At 39.7% G+C, this 14,543-nt stretch overlaps 1 protein-coding gene across 2 annotated transcripts in view; it reads left to right on the top strand.

The window, feature by feature from the left end:
- Positions 1–14,543, top strand: part of FAM171A2 (family with sequence similarity 171 member A2) — a 210,327-nt gene that overhangs the window by 70,919 nt on the left and 124,865 nt on the right. The window contains exon 1 of one of the 2 annotated variants that reach the window (XM_063132988.1): positions 8,435–8,595. The exons of the other annotated variant lie outside the window; for it this stretch is intronic. The gene's annotated coding sequence lies outside the window, so the exon portion shown is untranslated. Of the gene's footprint in view, positions 1–8,434; positions 8,596–14,543 lie in introns of those variants that run through there. 2 annotated transcript variants of the gene reach the window in all.

A 14,543-nucleotide genomic window follows, 5' to 3' on the forward strand; every position in this document is an offset into this window, starting at 1 on the left:
CAGAACAATATAAGTTTGACGTTTCTGCTGAAGTTCTGGGATTAGATGTGGCATAGGGTTTGAAAGTGCAAGAAATGAGCTTGTAGCATCTTCAAATTTTATCCAGCAATTCCAGGCACTTCATTTTCTATTAGCAGAAAATGATGATGTAGTCTCACATCTGGTCAAAGCATGGAAGCCTCTTAAGGCAACAGAACTTCTAGAACTTCTGCGATGTTATGCACAGATATATGGCGCTTCTGGTTGCCAACACCAAACAAAATCCACTGTCTCTTAAGGCCAAGGCTTTTTAGGCAGTGATAGTAAGATATAGAGAGGACAAGCACATCCCTATCTACAGTTCTGATCATAACATCGACTGCGCCATGAGAAACAATATCCGCAATGTGAAGTATCCGCAATGCGACCATCAGCTTCTAGTATCAAAAATGTTCCATGCAGAGAAGTGTTTGAACACGATGATAAAAATGTTCCGCCATCATTCGTTACAACCTCAAAACACATCTTGTCCCCTACTCTAGCTAACAAACCAAAAAGTTCTTTGTTTTTATTATTTCTAAGGAAGCTAGCCCAGTTTTTCAGAACAAAGTTTTCTTCAGTCACATGTCGCGAACTCCAAGTCCTCTTTTCTCTTGTGTAGGCTTCTTGATGCTATCGCCAGAGTAAGTGTCCCAGACGAAATCAGCTCTATTTACAGCCCGGTTGTCAATTTCTTTTGCAGTGTACTCACGTGTGCAGTATTCTCCAAATGTTTTTGATGTCCTTGGACAGAGCATGTTGATAAGAGTTGCACCATCAAACACAGTAGCATCACATTGACCTGTGAAATCATCACTTCCATCTGATACATTTTAGAGAATGGAAGCTAGGTCAGATTTTACACATGCCCATATTCCTCCATCCACAGAAAGAAAATGGCCGATTCTCATGTTGGAAAAATGTGTCTAGATCCAATTCACGGTATTGGGCAGCTGTTAGGTTTGCATCCGAGGAAGCCTCCTCGGACGAAGAGGAGGAGGACAACTTACCCACAGGAGAGGGTGTTTCCTCCCTCACAGCCAGACAGAAGATCAACACACAGAGGGAGGAGGTCGCAGGTCCATCAGAGGAGCTGCAGGTGAGCCAGACCCTTGCCCTGGCTGATGTTCCGGCACCTCCATGTTAGTGCCCTATTTCTTTGCTGGAGAAGTTTGATGGGGAGCCAGGCAAATTTCCAGCCTTTCTGGCTCAATGTGAGTTGTACATGCAACTATGACCCCAGGACTTCTCCACAGCTCAACTCCAGGTGGGGTTTGTGATAAGCCTACTGATGGACACTGCTGCCAAGTGGGCAACTCCCTTGCTTCTGCAAAAAAAAAACTGTTACTGCAGGACTATGGAGAGTGGTTAAAGAGTTCTGGGCTGCCTATGAGAACCCTCTATTGCTGCTAATAGGTGAATCTAGCGCCTTCAGCAGGGCCAGGATTCTGTGGTCACTTATAGCAATGCATCCCGGTTATTAGCCCAGGATCTCACCTGGAACGAGGCAGCTCTGATGGACCAGTTTCAGGAGGGGCTACATGATGAAATATTGGATGAGCTGGCAAGGGTTGATTGGCCTAAGACACTAAAGGATCTAATCCAGTTATGCCTCCGCATTGATGGGCGCCTGGAGAGTCGTAGGGTAGTGAGACAACCAGGTACAACTTGACCAGCCACCTCTGCAGGCCACAGACAGACAGCAGTTACCCCTGCACCCTGTATCCAGCCTAGTGAGGAGGAGCTGATGCAACTGGGTGGGGCTCATCCCCACCTCTCAGCATAGGAAGGAGCGGCAGCAACAGGGGGGCTATGCCTTTACTGTGGGAAGGGGGCATTTTGCTCGGGCCTGTCCTGTCAAACAGCCATGCCCCTTGGTGTCAGGAAACTGGCAACCCCGGTCCTAGAGGGAGTCTCAGGACAGGCAGGGATTCGGCACATCATCTGTGGCTCCAACCCTCTGCTCCTGTCAACCCCTAATGCTGCCTGCAGCTGTGCAGCAGCTGGGCTAACCCCCGGTCCAGACTCTGGCTATGGTAGACCCATGGCCTCCAGCACCTTCATGGACAGGGGCTTTGTGCAGCAACAGGGGTTTCACATGTATCTGCTAACCATGCCCCTCAATATCGAGACAATTGATGGGAGACTTTTGGTGTCAGGATCCATGACACACGAGACCAAGCTACTATGGACCAAAATCCCAGGGCACCGGGAGCAAATCCGGTTTCTGGTTTCATAGCCCATTTTCCGGTGGTACTGGGGATGACGTGGTTAACGCTGCATGACCCACGTATCACATGGCCTCGGGGGGAGGTCATATTTGCATCAGACTATTGCAGCTCCCATTGTTGGCTGAGGATAGTGAGCGCCGGGCTTGAAGGGCCCCGAGAGGACCCTCCGGAGGGGTTGCTGGCCAAGTATCAGGATTTTGAGGACATTTTCGATAAAAAGGAGGTGTATCACTTGCCACCCCATTGGCCATACGATTTTGGCATCAACTTGCTGCCCGGAGCACAGATATTGTTGGGCCGGATTTATGTTCTGTCGGAACCAGAGTTGGCCGCCTTGCAGAACTTCCTAGAAGAGAACCTAAAAAGGGGGCTCATTCGGCCATCTACCTCCCCAGCTGCGCGCCGGTGTTATTTATGGGAGGGAAGTATGGGGAATTGAGGCTCCGCATTGACTTCAGAGCCCTTAACCACATCTTGCTGCTGTAACAGCTGGTTTCATCATCATCTACCTTGACAACATTTTGATTTATTCAGCAAGCCCTCAGGCTCACGAGTCTCATGAGCAAGCAGTGCTGCAAAGATTGCCGGAACATCATTTTTATGCCAAGTTGGAGAAATGTCTGTTTGATCTAGAGACGGTGGACTTCCTGAGGCATCAGATATTGCCTAAGGGCATAGAGGTGGACTCCACAAAGGTGTCAGCCATCGTGTCCTGGCAACCTCTGAGGACCATAAAGGAGGTCCAGCGGTTCTTGGGGTTTGCTAATTATTACTGCCGTTTCATCCCTGAGTTTGCATGGGTGGCGGCCCCATCACGGACTTGCTACACTGTCAGAAAAGGTTTCAGTGGGGTTCGGAAGCCCAGAAGGCATTCCAACGCCTGAAGGGCCAGTTCACCATGAGACCCATCCTGCAGCACCCAAATCAGCAGACCCCATTTGTGGTGAAGGCTGATGCGTCTGATGTGGCTGTGGGAGCAGTTTTGTTGCAGGCTTTGGGAGAGGGGGAGACTCTGCTGCCCTGCACATTCCATTCCCGAAAGCTGGGCCTGGCAGAACAGAAGTACACGATTTAGGAAAAAGAACTGCTCGCCATCAAGGAGGCCTTTCTAGACATGGCGTCACCTGCTGGAGGGAGTCTGTTTCCCGGTGGAATTGCAGACAGATCACCAGAATCTGGAACATCAACAGACAGAGCAGAAGCTGAACCAACGTCAGATCTGGTAGGCCCTGTTTTTCACTAGGTTCCACTTCAAGGTGACATATATTCCTAGCACCCAGAACTGGCAGGTGGATGTAGAAAACCGGAGCATGCTGAGTCCAGGCAAGAGGACCCAGCCTTGCTCATGTTACTGCCGGAGAACTTCATGGCAGCCCTATTCCCCCTGACAGTGCTACCCCAATAACAACAACAACAGGGGCAAGATCAGTTTGCCCAAGCACAACTATAGGAAGTAGTCAGAGCAGAGTCATTTTACATTGGAACCAAATGTATATACCGTCAGGACCGCTGCGGGCACAGATACTATGGCAATGACATGACAGTTGGCCAGCGGGACACTTTGGCCTGTATAAAACCCTGCACCTTGTGACCCGTGAGTTTTGGTGCCCAAAGGTACATGCAGAGGTAGGGCAGTACGTCCGCTCATGTGAGACCTGCTGCAGGGCAAAGCACCAGACCGGGCGGCCCACAGGGCTGTTGCACCCATTTTTTAATTTATTTATTTTTTGGAATTCACTACCACAAGTCGTCGTGATTTTTTTAAAAAAATAAATAAATTGCTTTATTTTTCCAATATATACATATAAACAAATATTCATAAGTAAATGCATGTTCATTTATACAATAACCTTCTTTAACCTCCCAAAATTATAAACATAATTACTTTTCATTTCAGGTTTCCTCGTTTATCCCGTTCCCTCCCTATTCCCTCCCCCCCCCCCCCGCCTGGTACATTTCTCATAAATTGTCCCATTTCTTTTCCTGGGATGTTATATCACTTCTGTTTATCTTTTCCTTTATTATTTTTATAGTTATTTTCTAAACGTTACTTCTTTTCATGAGTTCCAGAGCATCCTATAGGCCTCTGCCAGAGTTGTTCTGTTCGTTTCTTTCTTCATATATTCTATATATTTTTGCCAATCTCTCTTAAAATTATCTTTTTGTTTTATTCCTCTTTGTAATTGTAATTTCTGTGTCAATTTTTCACTAATTGCTATTTCCCAAATTTCCCTTTTCCATATAGCTATTGTCAGCATCTTTGCTGTTTTCCAATTACTTGCTATTAGTTGGCTTGCAGCTGTCAGCATATATCCAATTAATGTTTTTTTCTTTTATCTCTTTATTTCCTTTGACAAAAATATTCAGTAATGCCAAGGAGTTAAAAAAATAATAGATCACCGGGTCAGGATGGATATACAGCAGAATTCTATGAGACATATGTAGATATATTGACTCTGTAATTGAAATAACTTTTTGATGAAATACAAGAAGGAGGGTCTCCACCAAAATCATGGATACAAACTATAATAATACTGATACCAAAACCCAACAAAGATAAACACAACCCGGAGTCATATAGACCTATATCACTATTCAGATTATAAGACTTTTACAAAAGTATGGGCTAAACGATTAAAAGAGGTAATTAATGAATCTATAGGTGAAGATCAGTATGGCTTTTAAAAAAATAGATTTATTGCAGACCCAATATGGAAAATATTTGGCCTAATCAATATTTGTAAAAAAAGAAAAAACCCAACAATAATTATGACATTGGATTTATATAAGGCCTTTGACTCAATCCAAAACTTATAACAAACTTACCAGCAGTATATAACTTAGGACAGAAATTCAAACATATAATCAAGGCAATATATACACAATCAATAGCAAAAATACGATATAATGGAATAGAAATGGAGAAAATAGAACTGCACTCAGGAATAAGACAAAGATGCCCTCTATCCCCTCTTTTATTTACAATGGTAATAGAATTTTTAGCAGATAGAATAAGGATGAATAAGGATATTAAAGGAATACAGGTAGGAGAGAGGGAATTTAAAATAAACATTTTACTTTCAATGCAGGACACAGAAAATGGATTTTAAAAAACTGACAGAAGAACTAGTGCAATTTCAACAGGTGGCAGGCCTAAAAGCAAATATGAAGAAATCAGATCTATTATGCTTAAATATAAGACCTCAAAAACAAATAGAAATCTCAAAGCAGATAAATATACTTCTAGTAACAAAAGCTTTTAGATATTTGGGAAATCAGATACCCAGACAACAGAAATTAAATTATGGGAAACTGTAAGAATATAAAAAAAGACATAGCAAGATGGGAGAAGATACAGTTATCACTTTCAGATCAGATTATGACAATAAAAATGATGATATTCCCAAAATTTACATATTTATTTAATACATTACTGCAAGAAATACCAACCAAAAATTTTAAAATATGGCAAAATAAGATAGAAAAAAAATATTTAAGTGTAGAAGACCACGAACAACTAAAACATTTAGATATAGACCTGGGCAAGAAGGAGGTTGGTGCATACCACATTTTAAAACATATTATGACACGTATCAATTAAGACATTTATTAATGATAATAAAGGAAGGAACCAAGGCACAATGGGTAGAACTAGAAAAAGAACTGATGGAGCTAAAGCCGGAAGAAATACAGAATATTTTTCATAATATATATATATATAAAACAACAAATAGAAAGGAAAAATAGTACAATCACAGGATTATTAAAAACATGGTATCTTAAAAAGGAGAAATTGATGCCAAGGTTTTCACCATTAACCCCAATTTGGGTACATCTGGAATTTGATATTAAAAATAAAGCAGTAAATAAAAATAAATTAAAGGATACAGATCAAAGATTTTTACAAAAAACATCACCCTATATGGAAGAATAGGATACAAGATACAGAAATATCATGGATAATATGGGCACAAATTAGCAGTTTTATAAACGGGAAGGATAGTAAGACAAAGTACAAGAGACTTAACAGAATGGGGAAAATTTATAGAGAACCATAAGGTAGGAGACAAAGGGATGATAACTCAAATATACAAAATACAAATATACAACACAAGAGATTAGGGGAAGTAAGACAATAAAACAGATATGGCAAAGGGATATAGAAGAAGAGATAGAGGAAGAAGAATGGGAGAATTTTTTTTGAAAGATTTCCTTTCAAAACAACATCCACAAGAATAAAAGGGCACCTTAAAATTAATTCAGAAATGGTGTTGGACACCCATTAGGCTGGCAAAAATGAATAAGACTGATACCCTCTTGCTGGAGAGGATGTAAGGATAATGGAACTCAAGTACATATGTGGTGGGACTGTGGGAAAGTAAAGAAATTTTGGGACAGGGTCTTCAGAGAAATTGAAAAAATTACGGCTCAAATATATATATATAAAGGCTGTTGCACCCATTACCCACACCGGCTGGACCATGGAAGGTCGTGTCACTCAACTTTATCACAGACTTGCCCTCGTCAGAAGGGCATACCACCATTCTGGTGGTGGTGGACCTGTTCTTGAAAATGGCCCATTTCATACCATGCATAGGCACCCCTACAACCAAGGAAACAGTGGAGCTCTTCATACAGCACATATTTCAGTTTACATGGGTTGCCAGAGAGAATAGTCTCCGACAGAGGCACATAATTTACTTCCCAGTTCTGGCAGAACCTGTTTCAACTCCTGGAGGTGTAGTTGCACCTCTCCTCGGCCTACCACCCGCAGTCGAATGGGCAGACGGAATGTACTAATACCAACTTAGAACAATACCTGCGGTGTTAGGTAGATTTCCAACAGGACAATTGAGGGGGCTGCTTCCTTTGGCGGAGTTTGCATACAACAATGCTATCCACACAGCAGACACCTTTTTTATTTTTTTATTTTTGCCAATTATAGGTATCACCGTTCATTCTTTCCCGCGTCGGTGGATACCTCCACAGTTCCAGCAGCAGATAGTTCGTCCAGGAGCTACAGGCAGTCCAGGCTTTGCTGCAGGAACAGTTGGAGCGGGCAAAGGAAGCCTATAAGCAAGGAGCTGACACTAGGCGTCAGAAAGGGCCTGTATTGAAAGTGGGGAATCAAGCATGGCTCTCTACCTGGCATCTCCCAGTAGCACAGCTCAGTCGGAGGTTGGCACCCTGGTTCATCAGGCCATTCCAGATCATTGCTCAGGTTAATCGGGTGGCGTTTCGCCTGCAACTCCTGCCATCAATGTGCATCCACATAGTGTTCCACTGTGCATTGTTGGTGTCAGTGGTGCCAGGGCACCCACTTTGCCCCCCAAATAGGCCACCACCTCCGGTAAACGGTGGATGGGGAAGAGGAGTATGAGGTGGAGGAGATCCTGGCTTCCTGGTTTCGTAGGGGATATCTACAGTACCTGGTGGAATGGAAGGGGTATTGCCCAGAGGAGCATTCCTGGGAGAATGCGACACAGGTGCATGCCCCAGCCTTGGTCCATCGTTTTCATCGCTAGTACCTGGGGAAACCACAACCCCATGGGTTTTTGGTGGGGACCTTGGGGGAGAGAATAGTGTTAGGTTTGCATCCAAGGAAGCTTCCTTAGATGAAGAGGAGGAGGACAACTTACCCACAGGAGAGGGTGTTTCCTCCCTCACAGTCAGACAGGAGATCAACACACAGAGGGAGGAGGTCGCAGGTTAGCAAGACCCTTGCTCTGCCTGATGTTCCGGAGGTGGAGGCAGAGATGGAGATGGTGATGCCACCCTGGCCTTGCGTGCGGAGGCGAGGAAAGAGGGCTGAGCAGATGCAGGCAGTGAGAAGGAGTGTGCATGTGAAAAACCAGCAGGGGAAAGATGCCGAGCCTAAATAGGAGGTGTAACAAGGCACATCTGGACTCTGGGTGGGGCCAGACTGGCAGGACTAGAAAAGGAGGAAGCCAAACACTGGTTCGGTCTGGCAAAGACCTTTTGCTTCCCTCCAGTTGCCAGTACCTTGCCTTGCTTCCTGACTGACCTTGGACTCTCGACTTGGACCAGCTGACTGATTATGCGCATATAACTGACCCTGACTTCCTGGACAACGGCCTCGGCTCTTGACTTGGATTGGACTTCGGACTGGCTATTGACACTGCGATATCAGCATTCCTCATTTCTAGCTGGTGGATTCGGACTGGTAGGCTTAAGTTCCAGCTTCCTTGGATTTTCCCTCGTGGCTGAACTGCTGCTTCTGCCTAAAAGACTGGGACTTGATCTTTGCAGTGTCCAGGCTTGTGTTTGCTTTCCTGGCCAGAGATTTATGGCTGGTAATTGACCAGTGTAATAAAACACTTAACAGGTAATGCTTTCGGCTCTCGGTTGTTGCATAAAAGCAGCAATGAAAAGCTTTGAAAATAGTTGAGGGAAATGGTAGAGAACTCTCTCTCTAAATATGATTGTATGAACTTCTGGTTGTGCATCCAGTCCTGTGAGCTCCACCAGTTTTGTCCTGAACATTTTTAAAATACTCCCCATGGGGAATATGTACTCTGTATCTTCAGAAACCAGTTTTCACTTATAAATGATGCAACGTGTGCGAAAGCCATGGACTAACAGACATTGTCTTCATAGACATGTTGCTGTTGCTTTTGCGTTTCTACAGATCTTGCTTTGTGGCATAGGTTGGCCATGCATCTGATGTGGAACTTAGCTTCCAAAGCAATTAGGTCTGTACCTTCCATTATAGCATGAAGATCAGTGTTATCAATGAGTGATGCTTTTTCATGAACATATTTATCAACTGTCATAGTTGCAACATTGGTAGGCGTCTGATTCCAAAGTGGTCCTTTAGCACATAAAAAGCAAATATTGTCCGTAAGTCTTGGAGATAGCGTCTTGCATGGCATCTGTGTTGATGATTCCCCACACGATTGTGGTTCATCTTGAATTGTCACTTCCTGGTTACAAGACTGTGAATGTTTAACTGCACGGTTCAGATTTTTTACTTAAGTGCCAACGTGTCTTATGTCTTTCAAAGGTATGCTGCATTCCCTCTCCTTCATCAAAATATTCAATTTTTACATCATTTGGTAATCTTCCATGTTCTTTAAATTTCTCTAGATTTTCTGATAGTGTCTTGTACTCAGCACTCCATTGTTTTGGATTAAGATTTTCAGCTGGACAGATGAGGACACCTTGTAGTTGGCACAAACAGCATTTATTCCAGTCTAACCCAGAAGGAACTACTTCTGTGGAGGCGAGTTTAAGTTTCTTCTGCATAGCCATCACACCAGTTCACCTGAATAAACAATAAAAAGACTTGTTACTTTTGAAAAATTCAAGCTATCTTAAACAGCAGTAGATGACTAAAATGTTTGATTAGTGAAGAGCTTTTAAAAAATAAAATTAATAAATAAAAATGTTCTTTTTTAATTAGTGCAATAAAAATAGTTTTTTAAAAACAAATTTATTAAAATACCTACTTTAAAATAGTATCATTGAATTTTTTGACAAACAAAACATTATAAAAGACACCTCAACTGCTTATCTATGCCATTTTTAAGATAGAGTCTGCCATTTTGAAAGATGGCCACCATATTGATTTCTAATTGATTTTTTTTGAGGGGGGGGTCCCTTTCTTAAATGACTAAGTAATTGTGAGCCTAAAGTAAAAGTGAGCAAAGTAGCACCTTACCACAAATTACCGGATATTAATGTTTTTTATGTAAACAACCCACACTAAAATCCCTATGCATATGCACTGGGGTTCAGTGAACAGGCATGTGGAGGCAATCTTTCAGCAATTTAAATGAAGTAGCTAAGGACTGTATTCACTCTATTTATAATTTCTGCCCCCCAAAAGGCAACATCTGGGCAATTCTAAAGTAGGTGTGTTAAGTGGTCCCTCGGTTACCCACATCTCCAGCATCATCATTGACAATCATGCCCAGTGCAATAGCATTTGAATATTGTTGTTGTTGTTGAATTAAGCAGTCTTCAATCAAGTGTGAAGTGGATATAACATTAACTGTAAATTCCACAGAGTATGTTCCACAGCACCTGTTTGCATCCAAATTCAGGAGTGAGATCTCTTTGAAATTCACTACTATGAGGAAATTATTATTATTATTATTATTATTATTATTATTATTATTATTATTATTATTTCTTACCCGCCTCTCTATTTTGATTGAGGTGGGGAACAACAGTAAATATGAAATACAGAAAACTGAATTAAGGACATAATATACGTTGTTGTTGTTGTTTTGTTTTGTTTTAAATATTTTTCTTAAACCTAAACATACATCAATACAGTAATAAAACAAAAACAAAAAACTAAAATTTTTACAAATTAAAATCATAATACATAGAATTGAATAACCTTATAACATTTCTAATTTAATATTTTGACACCATCCCATAACATAAAGTGCACCCCCCCCCACCCCGGGATCTATTCCTGTTTCCAAAATCTCATTGTTTCTTCTGGAGGTGGTTTTCCACTCCCCTTAGATAATGCATATTCCAGGAACTGATTCCAAATTCCCTCAAAATCATTCATTTTTGTTATCCCTCTTCTTACTTTTATATTACATGTCAATTTATCATTTATAGCAATATCCCAGATCTCTTTACACCAATCTTCAACACGTTAATCTCCTTGTACCTTCCAGTTCCTAGATATGATCAACCTTGCTGCCGTCAGCAAATTCGTTATCAGTTCTTTTGTTTCTTTATTACACTTTAATTCTCCATATAATTATAGTAATGCCACCATAGGTGTCTCTTCAATCTCCATTCCAATAATGTCTTTTATCTCTTTAAACACCATTTTCCACAATTTTTGAACAAATTCACATTCCTACCACATATGTAAATACGTTCCTTTTTTTTTACATCCTCTCCAGCAATTTGCTGAGTTCAGCTTGTTCATTTTATTTAATCTCACCGGGGTTAGATACCACCTCCATATAATCTTATAGTAATTCTCTTTTATTCTCACTGACATGTTTCTCAACACTCTTTGGCCACAGCTAGACCTAAGGTTTATCCTGGGATCATACAGGGTTCACCCCTGCCTGAGCACTGGATCCCCTGTGTGTCACCTAGATGAACAGGTTTGACCCCTGGACGATCCAGGGATAAACCTTAGGTCTAGCTATGGCCTTTGTCTCCATATTCCCTCCCAACTCTGTTGCCCTATTTGTACCTTCAGATCAGTTTCCCACACCATCTTACCCATATTTTCTGTCTCCCCCTTCCCAACCAATATTCTATATATTTCACTTGTTAAACCTTTTATCATTTTATTTTCTCCCTTCTAAACTTCTCTCCTTAAAATCAATTCCTCAAATTTTGTCATTTCGCTACACTCTCCGTTGTCCTTTAACCATTTCTTCGTCCACTGTTCTAATTGATAATAATTTAACCACGATAAATTCTTCTCCTTTAGTGCCTCTTCTAATTCTTCTCGAGTGTTCATACTCCTTAACCATTTTTTTAGCTTCATTATATCCCTCTCTATTAAAATTTCCCCCAATTTATCTTTTAGGTTCCCTGGAAAGTTTCCTAACATTATCACTGGTGTTATTGGAGAAATACTTGGAAGTAAATCCTTTTTATATACACGCCATATTTCCCAGTGATTTTTTAGAAGAGGGTTCTCTATTTCTTCCCCCCATTTTTTATTATATTCTCTAAAAAAATATTTTCCAATTTCCAGTCTTTGTCCATTCCTTTTCTATCCTCCAACCAACTTAAGTCTCCTACTCCTAACATACTTTCTACTATATGTCTTAATCTATTAGCTACGTAATATAATTTTATATTTGGGAGTCCTAATCCTCCTTTTTTTGCGTTAAATACCACCTTTTTTATTTAATCTCACTTTCCTATCCCCATTACAAAAAATATTTAAAATATTTTGCCAACTTCTTATCTCTTTTTCAGATATTCTTATTGGTAACATTCTAAATACAAAATTTACCTTTGGTAATATCTTCATTTTTACTAAAGCTATTCTTCCAAACCGCAATAAATTTAATCCTTTATATTTTTCTAATTTATCTATAACTTCTTTTTTCAAATTGTTTAAGTCCTCCTTTTCTAAATCCTCTAAATTTTTTGTAATTTTAATTCCCAAATATTTAATCATTTCTTTAATTTTCATATTCTTCTCTTTACTTTCCCAATCTTTCCCTTCCTTTTTGGTATAATTAAGTAACATCATCTCTGATTTTGTCCAGTTTATTCTCAATCCCGTAACTTCTTCAAAATCCCTCAGATGTTGCTTAATTCTTTCCATTTTCTCTAATGGATTCTTAATTGTCAACAATGTATCATCTGCAAACATATTTATTTTTATTTTTTATTATTATATCCTACTCCCTCTATTTTATCATCTTCTCTTATCACATTTGCCAATAGTTCTATAACCAATACAAATAGGACCGGTGTGAGTGGGCATCCTTGTCTAGTTCCTCGGGCCAGTTGTATCTTTTCTGTAATTCCATCATTTATCACCACTGAAGCTGTATTTTGTGAGTATAATTGTTCAATTAAACGTTTGAATCTATTTCCAAACCTCATTTTTTCTATTATTCTCTTTAGTGCTTGCCAGCTCACACAATCAAATGCCTTAAATATATCCAACGCTGTTATTCCTGCTTTGGTCTTTATCTTTTTTACCTCCTGTACCATGTTTAAAACTCTTCCAACTAAGTTATGCATTTGTCTACCCACCACAAAACCACACTGATCCAATATAATTACCTATAAAAGTATTCATCCTCCTTGCCATTATAGCTGAAATTTTTTTTGCATCCTGATTTATTAATGAATTAGGTCTATAGGAATCTGGGACTGTAAAGTCCTTATTCAGCTTTGGAATTAATATAATTAATGATTGTTCCCACTATGGTGGTATCTTCTCTCCTTTTATTATTCCATTATATAGTTTCAATAATTTTGGTACCAACATTTTTTTGAATGTTTTATAATATTCCGATCCCAACCCATCTAACCCGGGGGATTTACCCCCTTTCAATTTCTCAATAGCTTCCTCTATTTCCCTTTGAGATATATCCTTCTCCATTAATTCTTTATCCTCTTCTATTAGACCCTTCTTTATATGTTTATATATATATCTCCATCATCATCTTTAGTGTGTCCTTCTCTTTTTATAATTCTTGATAAAATTCCTGAAATATCTTTATTTTCCCTTTCATTATGCTACATGGTTTTCCTAATTTATCTTTCACTATCCCTATCGAGTTCTTTGACTTTTCCTTTTGTGTGAGCCTCGCTAGCATCTTTGAATTTTTATTGCTATTCTCAAAATACTCTCTTTTCATATAAATCAAATTCTTCTGTACTTCTTCTAAATTCTTGTTATCTAATTCTTTCTTTTTTGCTTGTAATTCTATCAATATTTGTTTATTTCTGCTTTGCAAATACTCTTTTTCTAGCTTCTTAATTCCTTCCTCTAAGTTTTTCTGTATTTCCTCTTGTTGCCTCCTTAAATTACATATTTCTCTAATACAGATCCCTCTAGTCACTGCCTTCATTGTATCCCACCCAACTGATGGTGAACTTCCCCCATTCTCATTAATTTCCCATATTTCCGACATTTCTTTCTGCATTTTTTCTACCACCATATCATATTTTAAGATCCTAGTATTCATCTTCCATCTATTTGCCTCCCTATAATCTCTTTTTACTTTAAAATCAAGGCTTACCAATGCATGATCCGTTACTTTAATTACCCCTAATTTCATATTACATACCTTTGTTGCTAAATCCTTTGAGACAAAAATATAATCTATCCTAGAGAAAGTTTTATGAACTGGAGAATAATATGTGTACCCAGGCTCCCCCATCCTAGTTAATCGCCATCCATCAACATAATCCTTCTCTTTTATCATTTTATTTAAAATTGTAATATTTCTTATTTCAAACCTAGTAGGTTTAGACCTGTCTACTGTATTGTCCATAACCATATTAAAATTTCCAGCTAAAATAACATACCCTCTTTTAAATTCCTCTATTTCCCTAAAAAATTCTTTAAAAATTCTTTTTGTCTCTCATTTAGGGCATATACATTAATTAAGGTATAATAATTATCTTCCAATTGCCCTTGTATCATAATATATCTCCCTTTCTCATCCTTTTTACTCTTTTCTATATTAAATCCACTTTTCTTCGAAATTATTATTGCCATCCCCTTTTTTTTTGAGGTGCACAGGGACTTTTCATAGTAGCCTGACCATTTTAAACGTATTTCATTCATACCTTCCTTAACTTGATGTG

Source organism: Elgaria multicarinata, chromosome 1 (assembly GCF_023053635.1).
Source record: "Elgaria multicarinata webbii isolate HBS135686 ecotype San Diego chromosome 1, rElgMul1.1.pri, whole genome shotgun sequence".
Classification (NCBI taxonomy): domain Eukaryota; kingdom Metazoa; phylum Chordata; class Lepidosauria; order Squamata; family Anguidae; genus Elgaria; species Elgaria multicarinata.